At 36.1% G+C, this 20,092-nt stretch overlaps 1 pseudogene; it reads right to left on the reverse strand.

The window, feature by feature from the left end:
* Positions 1-232: 232 nt before the first annotated feature.
* LOC149191851 (probably inactive receptor-like protein kinase At2g46850) lies at positions 233-3,825 on the reverse strand (annotated as a pseudogene).
* Positions 3,826-20,092: the final 16,267 nt, after the last annotated feature.

Consider the following 20,092-nt stretch of genomic DNA (forward strand, 5'->3'; position numbering starts at 1 on the left):
GGTAGAACAGAGATGAACTCTGCTTCTTACTGACTTGGTTCTAGAATTCTAACATACTTTAACAACAAGGTAAACAATGTAGGCAATTATATCATCACTTCATCAACATTAGTATATATAAACCCTCGGTTCAAGTAGATACAAATTCAATTAATAAACAAAACCAAGAATTTGTATTAAGTTTTATTTTGTTTCACTGTTGAGAAGATATTAATTTCATTTAATAGTTGATCTACTCCATGAGAACTCCCAAAATGGATCCCTTTTATAGCAACAAGGTGACCATTAGTAAGCCTCCCAGCATATATAGTCCCACAAGCACTATGTCCACACTTTTTTTTTGTAGTAGCAAAGATTTTAGTGGCCTTCTCCAACATCTTATAAGGGAATAGATCAAGTTTGAATTCTTCAGAGTGCATAGGTAAAAGGTTTGCAAGTTGGCTTCCTCACTGGACTGTCTAATTCAAAAATTAGATTATCTATGTTGTTTGTGTAAAGCAAGTGCAATAAGACTTGCTGCCACAAGTGTTGGCGAAGCCACAAGCCCAGTCGCAAGGACTATTCTCTTTGTTGCATTGTGATTTCTTCGACAGTCCTTATCGTATGACTTCTCACCATGCTTTTTGCATACTCTTACGTATCCAGTGCCTTGACAGAACTCATCTCCTTGATAGCCATCTTTAGAAGCACACCTCACATTGTCAGTTACATCTACGACATGTTGATAGACCACATTGGGGTCATAGTGAACATCATCAAAAAGTGCCCATAACACCCAATTCCCACTTTAGCCCACACTTTGCATCCAAACGGGTCAATATGGGTGTGAGTATCCAACTAATGAAGCTCTGGCACTGCAACTAGGAGAAGTGAGAAAAGTCATCATCTCCATGGTGCCATATTGTCTCATTCAGAAAGGGATAGCAAAATGTCCTATCAAACATGCACTGCTCATTGCGGCTCTGCATATAAGGAATATTGCACTTCAACAGACAATCTGGAGTGCTCTTGTAGTCAGATAATTGGAGAAAGTTGCTGGCAGAAATTGCATAATTCTTCATGCCTTTTGACACTGAAGCCCTTGAGGTTTTTAGGATAGGAAGATTAGAGAGGATTGATGATGATCCCATGCGATGAGAAACTTATAGTAAAGGTTGTTCACTTAAATCCTCACAGTATTGTTATAGAATTGCAATTTGAATCGATCCAGCTGACAATGCCTTGAATTGATATAGAAAGGATATGGAATTGAGGCATTCCCACAACTTTCACTGCATTTCCTTGTGCCCTGTGCTATGTTAGAAAACACTCTAATCGAGAAGACCAGAGGCAGCCATGAACCCAAAAAGGCCAGAATAAAAAGATAGCAAAGGCTAATACTTATTTGTCTTGAAAGTTACCACATCATTTTAAGGCATGCTAAGACAATATATACTTCCTAGAATAAAAAGCAAATACCCATGTATGTTTTGTATATCCACCTGGGTTTGAAGCCTGCGATGGGAAGATTTTGCCTTTGATATGATGGCAACGTTCATCCTATGCTCATTACCTACTCTAAACTTCCCCATTCAACTTCACTACTCCATTCGATTGCAAAGTCTACAATGGTCCGTATCAAATCAACCCAAAAGTAGGACAATTATGGCTCAAAATATATATGCATTCAATTTATTTGTTCATACTTTTTTTTTTCTTGGTTCTCGACAAGACAAGAGGTTGAATAATTGCTTAGACACTGTAGTAGCCTATCTTTCATAGTGTTCTTGATTAGTACTTCATTGTATGTCCACAACCACCGAGTATATGTATATATATATATATATATATATATATATATATATATATATATATATATATATATATATATATATATTTACTCAGCGTACTACATATACATACTACATATCTATCCAAATACCAAAAATGACATTTTGGACATGTGGGGTTCAAACTTCTTGCATTTGGGTCATGAAGACATGACTAGTGCTTCATTGTCGAATCCCGATAGCTACTGCGTATACATCCTAGTCTACAATATAGACATTGGGTATATCACCAAATCCTTGAAATGAAATATTTTTGCATGCAGGTCAAGAGTCCTATATTTCAGTCACCCATTCACAATATAAAATATCAGGGAACCACCACTTTGATATGAGTGCCAGAATTCAAGTGCCACTCTAATAATATGTTTGTTTGCACCAGAACTAGGAAGGAGTTACACTGACGCAGATGGAATTCAAGTCCATATCTACGCAATTAATGCAATAAAACATTTATTTTGCATAGATTTTTACCAATCTGACAAATATTGCAACGCTTTGACAATAGCCATGAACCATTCCAATAACAAAATACATTATAGACCCGAAGAGGGGGTCTTCATTTTTTTTCGAAATAGAAATATTACCAACTTGGTGAAATTTTTCTTTGAAAAAGATGGAAGAGGCTACAATGATTTTGGATGTTCGTAAACATTCTTCGCGACTGCTATGTGCCAAATTGTAAATTGATAAGACGCGACAATCGTATGACATCTTAAGTGGATATTTAATAAGAACAAAGCTATGTTTGAGCTTTGAGCAACTTGAAATAAAATTGAATGTTTGAATATAGAGGCATTTGGTGCTACTTGTGCAGTTGATCCACCCTTTGTTAAACTTGGGGAGCAAACTCGAGAGTGAGACCATTTGTACTACCTCAACGCATATTCTTAGTGGAATTTTAACAAACACTTCCCTTGCAAACTCTAATCTCTCACTAGGAATACCACTTTCGTTGCAAACTCATATGTGGGTGTTGTCGTTGGCAGGTTGCAGGTTCAAACCCCGCAGCAGCTAGCTTTCGCCAGATTGCATGGCCCACCAGTTCAATGTGCATGGTAGTCTTCAAGTTAGGTGGCTTCCTGTTTTGACTTGAGTTCACTTCTGATAGTGTGTACATTGACTTGCCTACCCTACTTCAAAGTCGCTAAATGGGCACATGAACTTAAAACACTAACAAAGGTGACCCAATCTATTTTCATTCTTGCCAAAAACGTTTCTCTAAAAATATGTAGGGTTTTCTCACCATACCCAACTTGGGCATACGTTGCCATCATTGCATTCCAAGAAACTGCATTCCTTGTAGGCATTATATTAAATAATTGGTGTGCACTCTCTAAGGTGCCAAATTCGTAATGATTGATGTCCATGAAATGGCATCTCACATAACCATTTTATCAAATAGAAGGTGTGCATCATCTATACTCCAACACATTTAGTATACATGTCTGCAAGGGAACTCTCGAAAAATACATCCAATTCAAGTTCACTTATGATTATCAAGCCATGTAGATGTCTTCCTTGCTGAATGGAGTGTAAGGTAACAAGCATTGAGGTCACTATTGAAGGTAATATAATTCAGCCTCATGCTAGACCTATGCATTTCACGAAACTATTGGAGGGATTCCTCACTATACCCATGTTGGGTGTAAATCACAATCAATTTACTCCAAGAGACCACATCCCTCTCAGGAATCATATCAAACAATTACCTTGCACGCTCTAACCTACTGCATCGGGCATATCCAACAACCAAAGAATTCCATGTGAAAACATTAGGCACGCAAATGTGATCGAACACTTGGATTGCATCCTCCTTTCTATCACACTTAACATACATTTCAATAAGAGCAAGCTCTGGAAAGGCATTTGATTCGAATCCCACTTTGATTACCTTAGCTTGAACTTGTGCACCACACTGGGGACACATCAAGTTGGCACATGGATTTAGACCACTTGTCAATGTAAATTGGTCCGGCCTTAAACTTGCGAGCTTCATCTAAAAGTAAAGTTCCAGAGTCTCCTTGTTGTGGCCTTGCTGGGAAAACACTGAAATGATTTCATTCCAAGACACAAAATCCCAATCAAGCATTTTGTTGATGAGTTCAATTGCATCTTCAACATTTCCCCTTGATAGCCCGGGGTGGAGATCTTTTTCTGGATTCCTGATTGTTTTTGTTCTTGAGAAACCTCCTTATGCCCTGGAATCTGGCTCGGTGGTGATTGGGCAACAAGAAAGACCATAATGCTGTCGAATCTATGGCTAGTTGGAAAAGCGTAGTCTCTAACTCAGTTGCCCATTTTATCTGGGATTAGTTCTTCTTATGATTGGAATGTGCATTAAACTCTAGGTCGAATTCAAGGTATGAGGCATAATTTTTTATAAGGAAATATATCATTGATGATATTTCTTGATAGTGCATGAATTAATTTGATGGTTGTAAGAGTTCAATTACAAGTCTATGAGTTCAGTATTTTTTTTTCCAGAGAAAAAAAGCGAACTTTTTATATATAAAGATAAAAAGTTACAAGCAGATGCAAAAGAGCATTCAGTTCGGTGAGGACTTCTCCCTCAGCAAAAAAGCCAGAGAAGGATCATGCTTCTCTGAAATAGCCAAAATCTTCAAAACCTTTCAGTTCCCCTGTACCAGATACAGGGTGCTTCCCCTTTGGGAACCAAGCGCAAGCCTCAGTCTTTGTGATACAGACCATGACTTGAAACCACAGCAGTACAGTTCCGTGGGCCTCCTTGAAAGGAAAACAGCCCACCAAAATAGTGACGCCCGCATACCTTGGGCAATAAGTTCATAGTGTCCAGAATTACTTGTCCATTACAAAAAGGAAAGACATGCGACTATATACAGAAAAGGAAAATAAACAACAACAGGAAAAAGCAGCAGCGATTATGCATAAGGGGGGAGATCCGACACACGGATCTGATCTTGCACTTTTTCAGTCATTTTCCATATGCCCACAGCCTGCTGCAGACCATCTTTAGATAGCTTGTCCGCGACTTCATTTCTGTCCCTGTAGATGTGTTCAATTGAAAAAACATTAAAGGACTGTTTTAATGTCAATATCTCTTCAAGAAGTGGCCTCAACATGTAATTTTGACACCTACTGTTACCATTTACCCACTTCACTACATTCAAGGAGTCTCCAAAAATCTGAATTGCGAAGATGTGCCTATGGATAAGCCAACAGAGGAGAAGTTTTAGAGCTGATAGTTCGGCATAATTATTAGATCCGGATCCAATACCCACTGAAGCCATTAAGGAGTGAGATTCGGTTAAATGTATAATTATCCCTGCCCCAGCTGAGTTGTTCTGTGAGGCCCCATCAAAATAGGCCCACGGGATGCCTGCTCTTATTTGTTCCTCCCTGCTCTGTGGCTTTTTCTTTGAGTCCTCTGGATCAGGGATACTGGAAAAAATAGCTGAGCTTTGAATAGCTATAGCTTCTGCTGAAAGTGTACTGTCATTGAAAAGGCTTCTGTTTCTGGCTAACCATACTCCCCAACAGATAATAGGAGGGAGATTCCTCAAGTTCTCTCCTGAAGAATGGTTCCACCACTGCTCCCAAGCAGACATTATGGATCCCCCATCCCAACTAAGATGTTTCTTCAGTAATTTGTTAACCTCCTCCCACACCCTTTTAGAGAAGGGGCATCCCATGAAAAGATGAAAAATGGTCTCCGAGTCAGCTTTACAAAGAGGGCATCTTCCAGGCCCTTGTTTGAATCTTGCTTGTAGAACATCCCAGGTTGGTATCTTTTGTTTTAGCACACACCAAAAGAACAGTCTGGCTTTTTTAGGACATTTTAATTTCCACAAAGGTTTCGCCCACCAACCTGGGTCCTCCCATCCTTTTTTCGACATTAGGAAATTGTAACCTGCTTTCGGGGAGTAGGATCCTGAGTCAGCATATGCCCAGACCAGCTGATCCGGTCTATCTCTTATTCTCACATTGGATCTTGATAACTCTTGAATGAAAGTCTGCCATTCGTTCCACCACAAAGGACTGATCTTCGCTGCCACAAAGATATCTTTTTCTTTTGATTGATGTGTCCCAAATGAGAGGGAATGCTCCTCTATATATACAATTTAGTGGAGTTGAGGGGATGTGACTTTTGATCTTCTTAAGCTGACATATAGTTGAGGCCGACGTAAATAATTTACATGAGAGAAACATAAATTCGAAATTCCACTTCTACTTATCCAAATTTGATGATATTTAGATCAATTTTGGTCCTCTCAAAAAGAGGAATTCAATGAAACAATTATCTAGCCCCAAAGGCGCCGTTCAAAGTGGAATTTGGCCCTAGTTTCCATTTTTAACAAAAATAACCATCAATACTTTTTTATAGCATTTTAGGCTGAATTCACAATAGTATGCTATAAAGTGTCATTTCAATGTCTAGAAATTAGGATATATAAATGTGAGATATATACTCTACATTTTTGGGTTATCTCTTTTTCAAATCTGAGCTTTTTTAGGCTACATGTTAATTGCTTGAACTTTGAACCTTGAAGAAATTTTTGAATGGACTTCGTAAATACTCGAATGAATGGACTTCGTAAGGCAGTGGTACCATAAATTGTGTTAATTCAAAGATTTGACTTCCTTATTTTCACAAAATACAATGATCTCAATAAATACTTATATGTATAGATACTTATGTTTAGGATTATATATGTGTTGGAGCAGTTCTTTTATGTTTTACTATAATCCTTGTTGACAAGTTTTAGTTGACTTTTTTCATCAATTGCTCATAGAATATGCAAAAGGAAATGATTGTCAAAATGTGGCAAAAATTACATTTCTCCTGATTTCTTTTTTTATTGTTCATGACAAGATAATCATGTTGCAGGAATGAGTTATCCTACAATCTGTTTCAATTTGTGGATTTTTTTTCCTCCCATTTTTTTACAAGGATGTAGATTTCATTTTCATGTTGATGGTTTTTGCACGAATCTTATCTAGCCCCAAATGATGGTAATGGAGTGGATCTTGAGAAGTAGTCGTGGACACAGACTCTATCAGTGGTTAATGTTACAATACCACTTCCACCTGGTATCAGAAAAAGTTTAATGTTCTGTGGCATAAAGAAGAGTCATTTAACGACATGGTTGAAAGGGCAACCTCATGTCTTAATTGTAAGTCATTTATTTGCGTTCCTTAGTTGTAAGTCATCTGTTTGATTTTGAGCTTCATCAGATCAATTATTTCACTAATCCAATATGCATGGCTTGTATTTCTCACCCGACGTTAGTTACTTGACATGGTTGATATAACATTCAATTCTATGCCACTTTTATTTTAAGTCAAAGATTTTATTGATTAAAATGATGTTCGTATTTTAATTGATTTAAAAAAGTTTTGTAAATTCCATGTGGACGTTATTTTTTCAGGGTGAGCTCTTTGCACCAGTAAGGTCAGATGAGTCATAGAACATAGGTATACAACTAGCGCATCTTTGGCCTTTGTTGTGTATTTATTATTCTTTATATCACTGATGGATGGTTATTGATTGATGTAAAATAAAGGATGGGAAGGTTTCTGCCAATTCTCTTGGCAAAACAAAATCAAATGGAATGGTAGAATTGTGTTTTAAAGGGTGAGCCAAAAATAAGTACTTGAAAGGTAGAACTTGAGAATAGAAAGCTATCTGATCTGGATCTAGAGACACAAAAAACCCTGGAAAAAAATGATGGTATTGACGAGTCTTCCTTGCAAATAAGCTCTAGTTGTTAGACCACTGCCCAAATTTCAGTTATCTGCAATGGCAATAGTGACTCTAGATTTATTTGTATGAATAACGACTTTGGCCATTGTCCTGTTCCTTTCCTATGAGATATTTTTGATTTTCAAACTCCAACTAGTTTGTTGTTAAACTAATTAAAGCTTTGATGACAAACATATAGTTTTCAAAGCTCTTTTCTAAATCTATTTTCTTGAGAAAATGTCTTTTTACTTTAGGCGTTGTAGATTGATACCGCGTGACATATGCTACTATATAATTGCCTGGATAAATAGACAGAAGTGTTCTACAACGTAGTCTTTTTTAAATCTAAAGAAACATAATTTTCAAATACAAAGTTTATTAATTAAAGACATCTTTTAGACATCTTAGTTAAGTTATGATTATATTTTTGTAGGGGATTTTGTGTGCATTGATATTGTGTTCTCTTTGGTTTCTGTTAGGTAACAATGGTTAATAAGGAATGCGTTCTTGAGCAATAGGCACACATCTTATTCTACTATTGACATGGATCTCCATGGTTTTCAGGGATGGCGACAAAAATGCAGATGTCAGTGGGATCTCCAAAGCCCGTGTTGGATGAATTTAATACTAGTGATGATTTTGATTCCTTGTTAGATAAAGAATGTCACAAGTCAAATTCAAATAAACAGAAGTAGCTTAAGAATGAAGGTGAAGCTATTGCTTTCTGTCCACATCAATTTTTTTTATTTGTTGGTTGTTGTTGTGTTTGAGTGCGGACTTGTGAAATTTTAAATTGCATGTTAGTTTATGTGAAGGGGGAATATATATATATATATCTATGTCGTTCATGATTTTTGGAGATCCATGTTACATTTGCATAGAAGTTTAGATATCATTCAAATATCTAAACACCCAACAACAACAACATTGAGATTTTTATTTCACTCAACCTATAACATATTGCATCTGTCTTCATCAATGCTCTTCTTCCATATGCTATCCACTTATGACATTTCTTTTGCAATATTTGGTGCATTTGCTAGTTATAGGTCATTTATAGGTTATAAATGTCTTCAAAGTTTCACTTCTAATTGAGTATTCAACTTAACATATTGATTTTCTTATATGTAATTATTTTTTCCTCCACCCACATTTCATAAGTTCCATAACCATTAAGTAGGGACTTGCAGCTTCGATGCTGCTTTGCTTGTTTAATAAAATATTTTCGAGACTTTAATTTATTGAAAGTTGTTGAATTTACAATTTATGAAGTTTCAAGGTATAATTATTTAAAGGGTGCTAGCTCAATGGAAGAGCATCTGCTTTACAAGCAGTTGGTTGGTGGTTCGATTCCATCGTGCCCTGATATCCATATGGAATGATGACGATTAGTTTTTGGTGACGAATGCTCTTTTGCTCATCACGAATGAGCTTATGGTGACATTTTTCGACCCTCACTAAAATATGAAATGGTGACAATCAACGAATGACACAATATATACGCATCAATAGTGATGACCATGAAAGGTCCGTAACCATAAATCGTTGTTGTTGATATGAAATGATGACGGTCACTGTCCGTCATTATAGTCATTATTCGTGACGAACCTTGAATGTAACCACAACACCTATACTTTTGACAATGCGGCGTTTGGTGACAGTAAAAAAACGTCACCATATATATGCACCAATAGTGAAATATCCATCACAAGAAATCGTTGTAGTTCATATGAAATGGTGATGGTCATTATCCGTCATTATAATCAATATTCGTGACGGACCTTGAATGTCACCATAACACTTATACTTTAGGCGACGCCACCTTTGGTGACGTTCAGTTTTTGGTGACTGAGGCTATGGTCCGTCACCATTGCTCATATGAAACGTGATGGTCACTATCCGTCATTATAAATTATTATTGGTGATGGACTTTGAATGTCACCAAAACACCTATACTTTTGGTGACGCCACCTTTGGTGACGTTCAGTTTTTGGTGACTGAGGCTATGGTCTGTCACCATTGCTCATATGAAACGGTGATAGTGGCTATCCGTCATTATAAATCATTATTGGTGACGGATTTTGAATGTCACCAAAACACCTATACTTCTGGCGACACCACTTTTGGTGACGTTCAGTTTTTGGTGACGAACACTTTTTTGACCGTCACCAATGAGCTTATGGTGATATTTTTCGCCCCTCACCAATGTCCTTTTTTCTTGTAGTGTGGTAAGTAGCGTGGTAGCAGCCCTACTCTGTTCATATACTCATTCCTCTTTTGTTTTGCAATAGTGCTTGCTCAGGCTAGTCTGTTGATCCCAATGGGCATTCCTCTTATGTTTTCAGCATTAACAAGGGTTCCTGTAGATCTTGATAGGCATACTTCTATTGTTTTTCCAGAAGTCCCTGCAGATCCTTGTAGGGGTTCTTCTTTTTGTTTACCTAATTGATTATTATTGTCCTGGCTCAGTCTCAGGGCTCAAACATAACTTCAAACTTATTAACCACCCAAATTCTCACTGAAATTCCTCATCACCATAGGCATTATTCTTTTATCAGCCTTCCTCTTATTGTTTTTGCAGTTATAATTAATAATATTGATGGGCATTCATCTTAGACTTTGTAAGCATATTTTTTACTCGTGTAATTATTTATGGTGTTCTACCACTTGAGTAGATAACAATCAGTCAAGTGGTTAGGGGTGCCCAGGAGCTGTGTGATTTGATGATACTTTGTGCAAAGACATTGTTTCTCATTATTCATAGTAGTAAGCGGTCCTGTGTGGGACTCCATAAAAATAAACAATGTGCTGCCAAGTCTTGACCTTTTCCATAAATAAATAAAATCTTAAAACCCCAGCAAGAGCTTCATGAAAATGTATAGATTAGGAATAGGCTTTTTTATTAATTCATGTTGCATTAATCTGCATTGCGTTCCCTGATACAAACTAGGCCTTTTCTAAAATTCAGAATGTTTGCTTTAACCAGAGATAAATCCCAAAATTCCACTCCGTTATCTCTGGGCTAAAAGCTTCTCATTGTCTCTGATTGCAGATACAGTTAACTAACTGCAATTTCTGTCTGACACTGAAATCCCTAAATTATACTCCATTATCTCTGGACTAAAAGCTTCTCAATGCCTCTGATTGCAGATACCGTTACCTGTTCGAATTCTGGATGTTAGGCCAAATCTTACGAAGGATCTGATGGAAGATGACAGCAAGGTTATTGCTGGAAGCTCATCATTAACTCACTGCAAAAGTGTTGCCACAGATCTCACAAAGCACTTTAATCGATCTTCAAAGAAAACTAGATCTGTGATGCTTTATGTGCAAAATTGGTTAATATTGTATATATCTGGTTCCTTTTTGTCACCAATATGCCTTTGTCAGACATCTCCATGTCGTTGAAAGCAACTTTTTCCGATCACTAGTGAGCTTCATTTTTGGTTCTGTACTCCTGAGGCCCTGAAGGTGAAGGTCAGCTTTTGCTTGTTTGTGACTGATGATAAGCTGCAAATTGTAAATTATTAGGTCCTTGCATTTTCTTCAATTCAAAAGCAGCACACATGGGCCTTACTAAATGTCAGCTATCACAGGGGCTCACATTAAGGGTAGTATCCTCTCGCTATTCAGGTGGGAATGTGATACAGTTAGGCTGCATTTCAATTGGAAGAATATGTTTTATCATAGAAATCTCAATCAACTTTGTGTTGATTTATGTATGCGATACAATTATGTTGAATTTCAACCTGAAGAGTATGTTTTATCAATAGAATTCTCAATCCACTGTGTTGAATTTTGTGAATCATACAGTAATGCTGCATTTCAACAGTATGAGAGTCTTTGTTATCATAGAATGTTCAATCAACTGGTAATTGATTTTAAATATGTATGTTGTATATCATATTCTTACTAAATCATACTTAAACATAACAACAAAAGTTACAAATTATGATGCGAAAATCAAATCAATTCAAACCAAACATGTAAGAAACTAGCCATATTTTTAATCTTTACATAACAACAAAAGTTACAAATTATGATGCGAAAATCAAATCAATTCAAACCAAACAAGTAAGAAATTAGCCATCTTTTTAATTTTTTTTTTATTCTATAAAAATGTTTTTATTTTTTTAGCCAAAAAGTTCATTCTATAGCTCGATGTGAAAAGTTTATTCTACAGCCCTAGAATGCACGTGAAGAAATTAGATTCCTCTCGGCTTATGTTAGATCCTGATTTAAGATGGATCCTCTCAGCTCATGTTAGATCCTTATTTAAGATGGATCTATGTTGATTATTTTTATTGAGCCAAGATGTATTTATGTTGGTTCTTTTTATTGAGCAGAGATGGATATATGTTGGTTTTTTATTGAGGAGAGGTTCATTCTATAGCCCAGTATGATGTGTAACGTTGTATGTCAACTTATAAAAAAAATTGAATGTGAAGAAATTGGATTCCTCTGGGCTCATGTTAGATCCGTATTTAAGATGGATCTATGCTGCTTCTATAAAAATGCTGAATAAACCAGACTCATATTAGTTCTATGTGCTTGAATTTTGTCAAGTTTCTATTTATGTTTTTTTACCATAGACACATGCTTCACAGAAGAAGTTGTTTGAAGTAAAAACAGGTAAACCAACATAATCCACTCAACTTTTGAGACCTCATAAGTCATAACCCAAATTTCCAATACATTCATGACATATCTTTAGTTTACGAGATATCTGAGATTCATTTGCAGAATTAGAGTTTTACACAAACTTTCCATGGGTTTTTTTATAGATCTTTTAGGGAAAGGATATCATTATTCTTATTTTACACATGACATTTGCCATCTTTGAATTGTATAACGTGGTGATTTGCAATTTCAATTTGTTCTATGGAAAACAAATTCCTACCCAACCCTGGCACACGAAGAACTAGACCAGTTGATTATTATATGATCTCTATTGTTTACTCTATCGTTTTTATGGTTCGCTGTGGTCATATGGATGATGATATTCTCAACTTATGATGTGTTATATTCTTTTCTAAATGCATGATTTTATAATTGACTATGGTCTGTAATATGTATAGTTGAGTATATGTAGTTTATGGTTCAGTATGATCTATATTGGTGACAAATCCATTGGATAATATGTCAATATCATTTACCCTAATTAATATACTCTCTCTATTATGTGTGTGTACTTATTTTTTTTTTTAATTATTAATCTAAAGAAAAAATTGTAATTTATATTCAGGAGGAAAAAAGTTTATATTCTGACTTGGGTACATCCCTCAGTATAACCCACTCTCTATTAGCGGCTACAAAGGGAAACCATTAAAATGGTTTAGATGCTTGAAAAGACCACAAAATATATTCAGAAACTAAGCCCCAAGTATCCACAGATCTGTCCATATGGTGTATACATAACAGTCTCAAATCAAATTCAGAGGCGAGCTCAAGCTGAGCTTCAAAAGTTCAAAAATAGAACTGAAGAACTTCCTAGAAATGCATAAAGTCTATTCTGGATAGTCCACCTAGCGCTGCGAGATAAACTAGTCAGATATGGCTTTAATGCAAGGAGGTTGTGCACCTTCTCCTTCTAATTCAGACATTTCCCAAACACTATCATTCTGGTCCAAAGCTTTCCTTGGTAAGTCTTCTGCTTCTGTTTTCAACTCCCTATAGATGTGAGCAGCAGTGCAGACCATGAAAGTGCTGACCAGAAGTTTAGCCTGCTAACAGTGGGGTCTAAGAACCAGATTGCATATTACCAAAATGCCTAGAAATGCCATTTGTAACCAGTTTTGAATCAGGGCCCTGCAAGCTAGTAATATTTCTTTCCAAGAATCACTAAAGCAAATTACATCTCCAGCTCCATGAGATGCATGATTACCCTGGTATGTCCTTTGAAAAAACCCATGGAGAAGCTTTGTCCACTTCCAGTGCCAAGCTTCCTAGGAACTTTAACCAAAGGAGTACGCTTGATGCCATCATAAACATACATGATTTGGTGCTTTACCTGAGAAGGGGAAGCTTCCTGACCTTGAAATAGAAAATGTTCCTGGCAATCGAAATGTCCCAGGGGACAAACAGGGGAACCATTTTAAACTTCTTCAAAGCTTTGTTAGTGAACCAGTTCATACATTTGATTAAAATATTTTCCCGCCACAGTATCTCCACACCTCCTTATATATGCACAATGTATGAGTAGGAGATAAATAGTATCTCTATTACACTTGCAAAGTGAAAAGAGGCTATGACCTTGCCATGCTCATTTCTGCAGTACCTCCCAGAAACACTTTGTTGGCTAAAGCAAGCCACATGTAAACATGTGTTTTCATCTGACCTTCCAAATGGGCTTTCACGACTAAACATTTCTCACCAATTTCATCACCAAACATTTCTCTATACCTGGTCTGGCAGTGAAATAATTTGTAGCAATATTTTTAGACCATTTAAAGGAATCATATCTATCCCCCAGTCTAACAAAGGATAAAATCAGCTGGTGAGTGTATAGCTTCCATGAAACTGCATCTGGTGCCACCAGATTTACATGCTCAGTTTTCTTCCAGCCTTTCTCCAAAATATTAGTGGTTAATAGCTCTGCATTATCATCATTGAAGAGTAAAGCTTTGCTCTTGAAGTATATTTTGAACCATCTGTTGTCGAGTTTGATGTTTTCCACAACCCACCCAAGGGTCTGTTCACAATCTAACTCTTTTGCCATCCCCTCTTCTCTAGGCCAGCTAATTTACCCACCAAGGGAAATGATAGAAGTTAAAACAAGTGCTTTCAAAACTGGAGAAACATTAGAAATATACCTTACTGGTAATCTCGTTCATTCCAGATCCAGATATTTATGTTGTATAACAACCTACCACAGCCACCCCTCAGAAATAAGCCTCTGCTAAGTTTTCACTGCTAGTGCCTTGCCAATTGCTTGTTATCTTACAAACCCCACCCACCAGCACCCTTGGGTTTAGCTATTCTTTTCCACTATACTAAGGCAATGCTATCTCTTTCCTTTTTAGCTCTCCTTGAGAAATGGAAGCAGGTCATTCTAATCTTTTCCAACATCTCCACATGAATGTAAGCTAATGAATGCTGGTAAACAGGTACTGTTTCCAATATCGATTTAAAAAACCTAAGCCTTTCTCCTATAAACAACCACCTAGTGCAACAATTTGTAACCCTTCTCTCAATTTTCTGCTATAACTAAGTACAGTCCTTGAAGTCATATTAACATAAAACACAGGTTCTTTAGGCCATGGTTGAAAGGTATTATAGAGTATGAAAAAAATCTGAAAATTGCGTCCTCTTGACCTTGGTGCACTTTGTTTAGAGAGAAAAGATTTTAGAGTATGTATTTCCATGCCAGTTGCAAAAAAATACAAATCTAGTCTTGTTTGACTTATGGACCATTGCATTTGGATCAGAGTCCTTTATTAAGAATGAAACAATAGAAGTGAATTCATTGGACCAACTCAATATTGTATCTATTTATTCTTTTGACTTTGGAGATCTCTTGCTGCTATTATATTTCATAAAATAATGCTACTAATAGTAAATAGTTAATTACATTTGGTCTTCATGGCGAGAACCCAAGCCCACTTTCATGGTTAATGTGTCTTCTATGTGATCCCTCTTGGTTGTGAGTTGGCATAATGAGCACAAGTTGTGGATTACTAAACTGATTTCTAAGATGCTTGGCATAATGGTAGGAATTCTGGCACCAAGAGGCTTGCATAGAAAAAAGTTGGGGCAATGATTGTTGCTGAGGTTTTAGTGTAACGAACATTGTCAAGGCTTTAGTGCTACGAGCATTACTAAATTTTCATATTGAAAAACTCATGTATTATCCACTCTCCTAATATTTCCCCTCAGATTAGGGAAATTCCATATCACTGTAAGATCATTGTTTTCTACCAAAGAGGATAAATTATTAGCAAGTTATACTGTGCAAATAGGGTTTAAAATAAGAGCTCTGATTTTCTGCCTTAAGCAAAGTTCTACGGCCATTAAGAAACTATTCAATGCCCCCTGTAACAATGATTAAAAGTTTCCAACTGATGGGGAAGTTAATGTAGGATGAGGAGGCCACAACAGCTGTTGAGACTCAAGGTGAGCCATAGATTGATCAGTGTCAAAGTGCAATAGATTTGATGTTTGGAGTTGGAATTGACAGAACCATGAATTCTGAAGCAAAATGTTAGCCACAACTGATAAGTTCTGAATCCACAATTTCCTGTTGTAAGCCTTGAAGATGAATGAGGATGAATTCCATCATTTACCCATCTTGTTTGACTTCCACTCACACACTCTGCTGCCCTGGAAACTTGGTGGACCATAGGATATTGTGCATACTATGTGTTCTATTATGACCAATGGTTTTGAAACTTGTAATTTTAGTGAAGAGCAAACAATTATGTTCGATTACAATCCATGATTCTGTCCCTATGCAACAAATGGCTCCTATCTGTTGTTGGTTTACCATTTAGCACCTAATTGAACTTTGATTGGAAGTTGATATGAGGTAGTGGGATTGGCAGCAGACACAAGCTGATGGAACAAAATCAATTTAGCTGATGTGTGATTCTTGCAAAAGTTGTGTGCTTTAATGATTGTTAAGGTATGCTGTCAGCCTGGCACTTATTCGGGTAAGACTTCCATGAATCCGTCCCTATGCAACAATGGATTGTATCCCTTGTTGATTTACCATTAACTGCCCACTTAACTTTGATGGCAAGTGGCAAGTTGATCTAAGGTAGTGGGATTGACAATCAATGCAAGGTTAAGGAGCAGAATCAATTTTACTTGCGTAATTTTTACAAAACTTGTTTGGTCTAGTGATTGTCAATGTATGCTGGAAAGTGGGTAACATTTTGTGTCTCTCGGTGTCAAACTTCCACTGAAGATGGAAAGAGAGAGGATTCTGAACTGCAATTTGAATTAGTCTCTATAAAATTTAAATTGTTTTTCAAATTGTTGTTTTTTCCTTGATGAGAAGTCTGTAACTTGAGGGAATCAAATTTGATACGACATGGTAATAATGTTTGAACTATAAATTGAATTTGAAAATATATTCAAACTCTGTGCATGGCACATGATGGTGGTAAGGGAAATCTTCTTAGGATTAATGCAAAAAAGCTCGTACCAACTCAAAATTCTCGGTCCATGTTGTATCCAGTCCTTAAATTGATATGGATGCTGCTAGTTGGACGATTTATTGGCCTTTAGCTATTCTCCAGTTCATAATTCATTGCTTGAAGGATGTAGTATTTTATAAGTCTCTTCTTTACATATGCTGTCAGGTTTAGAAGCTTTGAACTCTTGCCTCGTTAAAAATGAATGCATAAACAACACTTAATTTATCTGTATAAATGCCAAAGTTCCAAAAAAATCTATATGAAGTGTAAAGATGGAAAATAATCAGAAGAAATATAACAGACCATGAAACCTATATTGAATTCCATGAAATGTTCAGTGAAGCAGGATGGACTAAATCCATATATGTTAATATACAACACCATGATTTTCCTAGTAATCAATTTTTGTCAACACCAGCGGGATTATTTTTAAATATGTACACATGGAGAGGTTTCAATGACCGATTAATTCATGAAGATAATAGACGGATCGCAACAACACTCATCTAGAAGACAACAACAACAGAGAGCAGCCAAGCTGCACAATAAAACCTCATATCAAAACCCTAACAATACCTGACAATAATTCGTATTAAACCCTAATTCAAATAAAAAACCCTTACAATTCATATAAAAAACTTCAGAATTCCTATCAAACCCTTACATAATACCAAAACATCAACAAAAACAACAACCAAAAGCTCTGGAAAAAACAACATACCATCCCTCTAGAAACCCTGCATTCCTCCTCGGAGGCGCCTAAAAGTACACCGGTAGGGCAACGACGGGTGGGGTTGCTGGTAATAACCCTGAGGGTAACCTACAACAACATATTAAACATGATCTCCTCATCGAATCCATTAAAAGGCAATTCAGACTTCAAAATACTATGAATTTCAAAGAAATTTGAGTTTTAGAAACGCCAAACGTACCTTGGGCTGGGTATGGATAAGCGTACTTAGGATCCGACATGATTGGTCAATTGATCTCACTATGAATCAATTCGAGATGTCACCGCTATTCCAAAAAGCTCTAAAGGTCAATATGCAACTTTAATGGTGGCACTATATATAATCGACTGAAATTTGCTGTGTCAAAACCCAAAATTCTCGGCAAATTGGGAATTGGGTGTCGCTAACTGAATGGAGTTGTCTAACAAGGCAGAGGAATTGCAAAGTGGAAAAATGAACCAGCCTGTCTGGCTGGTAATGTCCGCCTTGGTTTGTTGCCTGTCTGTCGCCTGGGTGGTGAGCTGCAGAGCGCGAGAGCTGGTGAGTCAAATTGGTTAGGGGAGCTGCAGAACCCGCGGGGAAAATTCGAATGCAAATGAGCGAAATGGGAATTGGTTTGGGGCAAATTTGAGCTGCCATACCCGCGCTCAGAATTCTGTAAGATGAATTAATGTTTTACGGTGGTGGGTGGAACGGTGGCGGAGCTCGCGAAAGGTGGCTGAGGGTGGAGGAATTGCCGGTGGTCGGAGCTGGACGTTTTTCCGGGCGGTGACGAAAACCGGGCAATTCCTCCGCCTTGTTAGACTATTCCATCAAGGAGGGTGGAACGATGGCAGAGGGTGGCGGATCTTGTGAAAGGTGGCTGAGGGCAGAGGAATTGCTGCTGGCCGGAGCTAGACGTTTTTCCAGGCGGTGACGGAAACCGGGCAATTTCTCTGCCTTGTTAGATTACTCCATTTCATAATTCATGCGCCACATTTATCGAGCTCCTTGTATAAAAACAAAAAAATAAAATGTTAAAATAAAATATCTAATAATATGTAAATGGTGTATTATGGTGACAAATGATGTTTCAATATTTAAAAAAAATTACTTGAAATAAAATGCATAACGCATTAAAAGTTTATGTGCATATATAGTTTTAATAATAAATGTATTTTTATATTTATATTTAAATAAATTTTTCTTATCTTATCATTTTTTTTCTAGTTCGAGAAATAAAAATTATTATTATAATTAAAAAAAAATTATGATTTTTTTTAAAGTTTGGCAGGATTACATCTTCATAGTGTCCAATATATTACTATGATTAAGTTGGGAATTGAACCGGTGACTTTACATTAAGGAGTTCATTAACATTGTAGCATATTACCGTCTATCCAAGACCCGTGGACTTATGATTTTGAAAATAAATATAAATATAATTTATCTATATTTTTAACCTAAGAAAATTTAAGTTAAATAATTTTATGACTTTTGAAAATAAATTTAAATATAACTTATTTATACTTCAAAACAAATTTGTAATGGATTATATCCTTAAAAACTAATTGTTTTTCTTATAAATTTTTAATTTCCCTATATATATATATATATATATATATATATATATATATATATATATATATATATATATATATATATATATAGATATAAACAATAATATAATTTTTCAGCGTAAATCACATAATTCAACAATAATATAATTTATTTTCACAATTGGAAATCATGATCATCACTTGAAGTATGAAGGAGAAAGATAAGAAATCAATCTCAAGCTTACATGAATTGTAAACAAATCACTATGGGTTGAATTCATTGGCATATTATCCCCATAATTCCTCTTTGTGATGGATGGCAAACACTACAATCCACACAGACATGCCCTTAATGAGTTGCGCATTGTCCACCTTCACTTTCCTAAATGCCTATTGAGGCACTAGTGATGTCATCATGAAGAGTCACATTCAATATTATTCTTAATATCACACAACAATTTAAATGCATTAAAAGTTTAATACACATTCTCAACAAATTTACATAAACACAATTATAATGTGCATATCCATGTAAATTGTATATAAATTTGTGTCTCGAGAGTGTATATAAATTTGTGCTCATTAGACATGTGTTTAAAGGATGGAATGGGATGTTAGTGTTGACTTTCTACATACCCACTATGCATTATATGATTTTTTAGTTGTGATGTTAATGAAATGTTATGCCGTAGATTGCATGTAGTTGTCATTTGGTTTGCATGCACCATGTTTTTTTTATTACCTTCCCATTTTGGTTTGGTCTAGCTTAGGAACATCACTAACTAGAGAAATTGTGAATATTATATTAGATAATAATAAGGAAGAAGGGTGTCGTCTGATCACTCATTTCTCAAAAGGATAAAGATTCCAAGTTCTAAGGGTTTGGTAGTTATTGATGGGTTAATCTTGACTTACCCTATGAGAAAATTTTGATATGTCAACAACAAGATTTCAATTGGTGGTATAGGGCCCTATGGTATTGGTAAAACCATGGTATTTGAAGTGATGAAACCTATTAAAATGTTTGAAGAACACCATTATATAATGTTTTTAATTCACTTGGTATTTGTCCACCTCTGCCAAAGAAATACTATGTATTTGTTTGGGTGTTCATTTCTCAAGTAAGAGTTTCCAA

The sequence above is a fragment of the Pinus tabuliformis genome, chromosome 2_2, assembly GCF_031772625.1.
Source record: "Pinus tabuliformis cultivar Carrire ecotype Pingquan chromosome 2_2, CPIR1, whole genome shotgun sequence".
Taxonomy (NCBI): Eukaryota; Viridiplantae; Streptophyta; class Pinopsida; order Pinales; family Pinaceae; genus Pinus; species Pinus tabuliformis.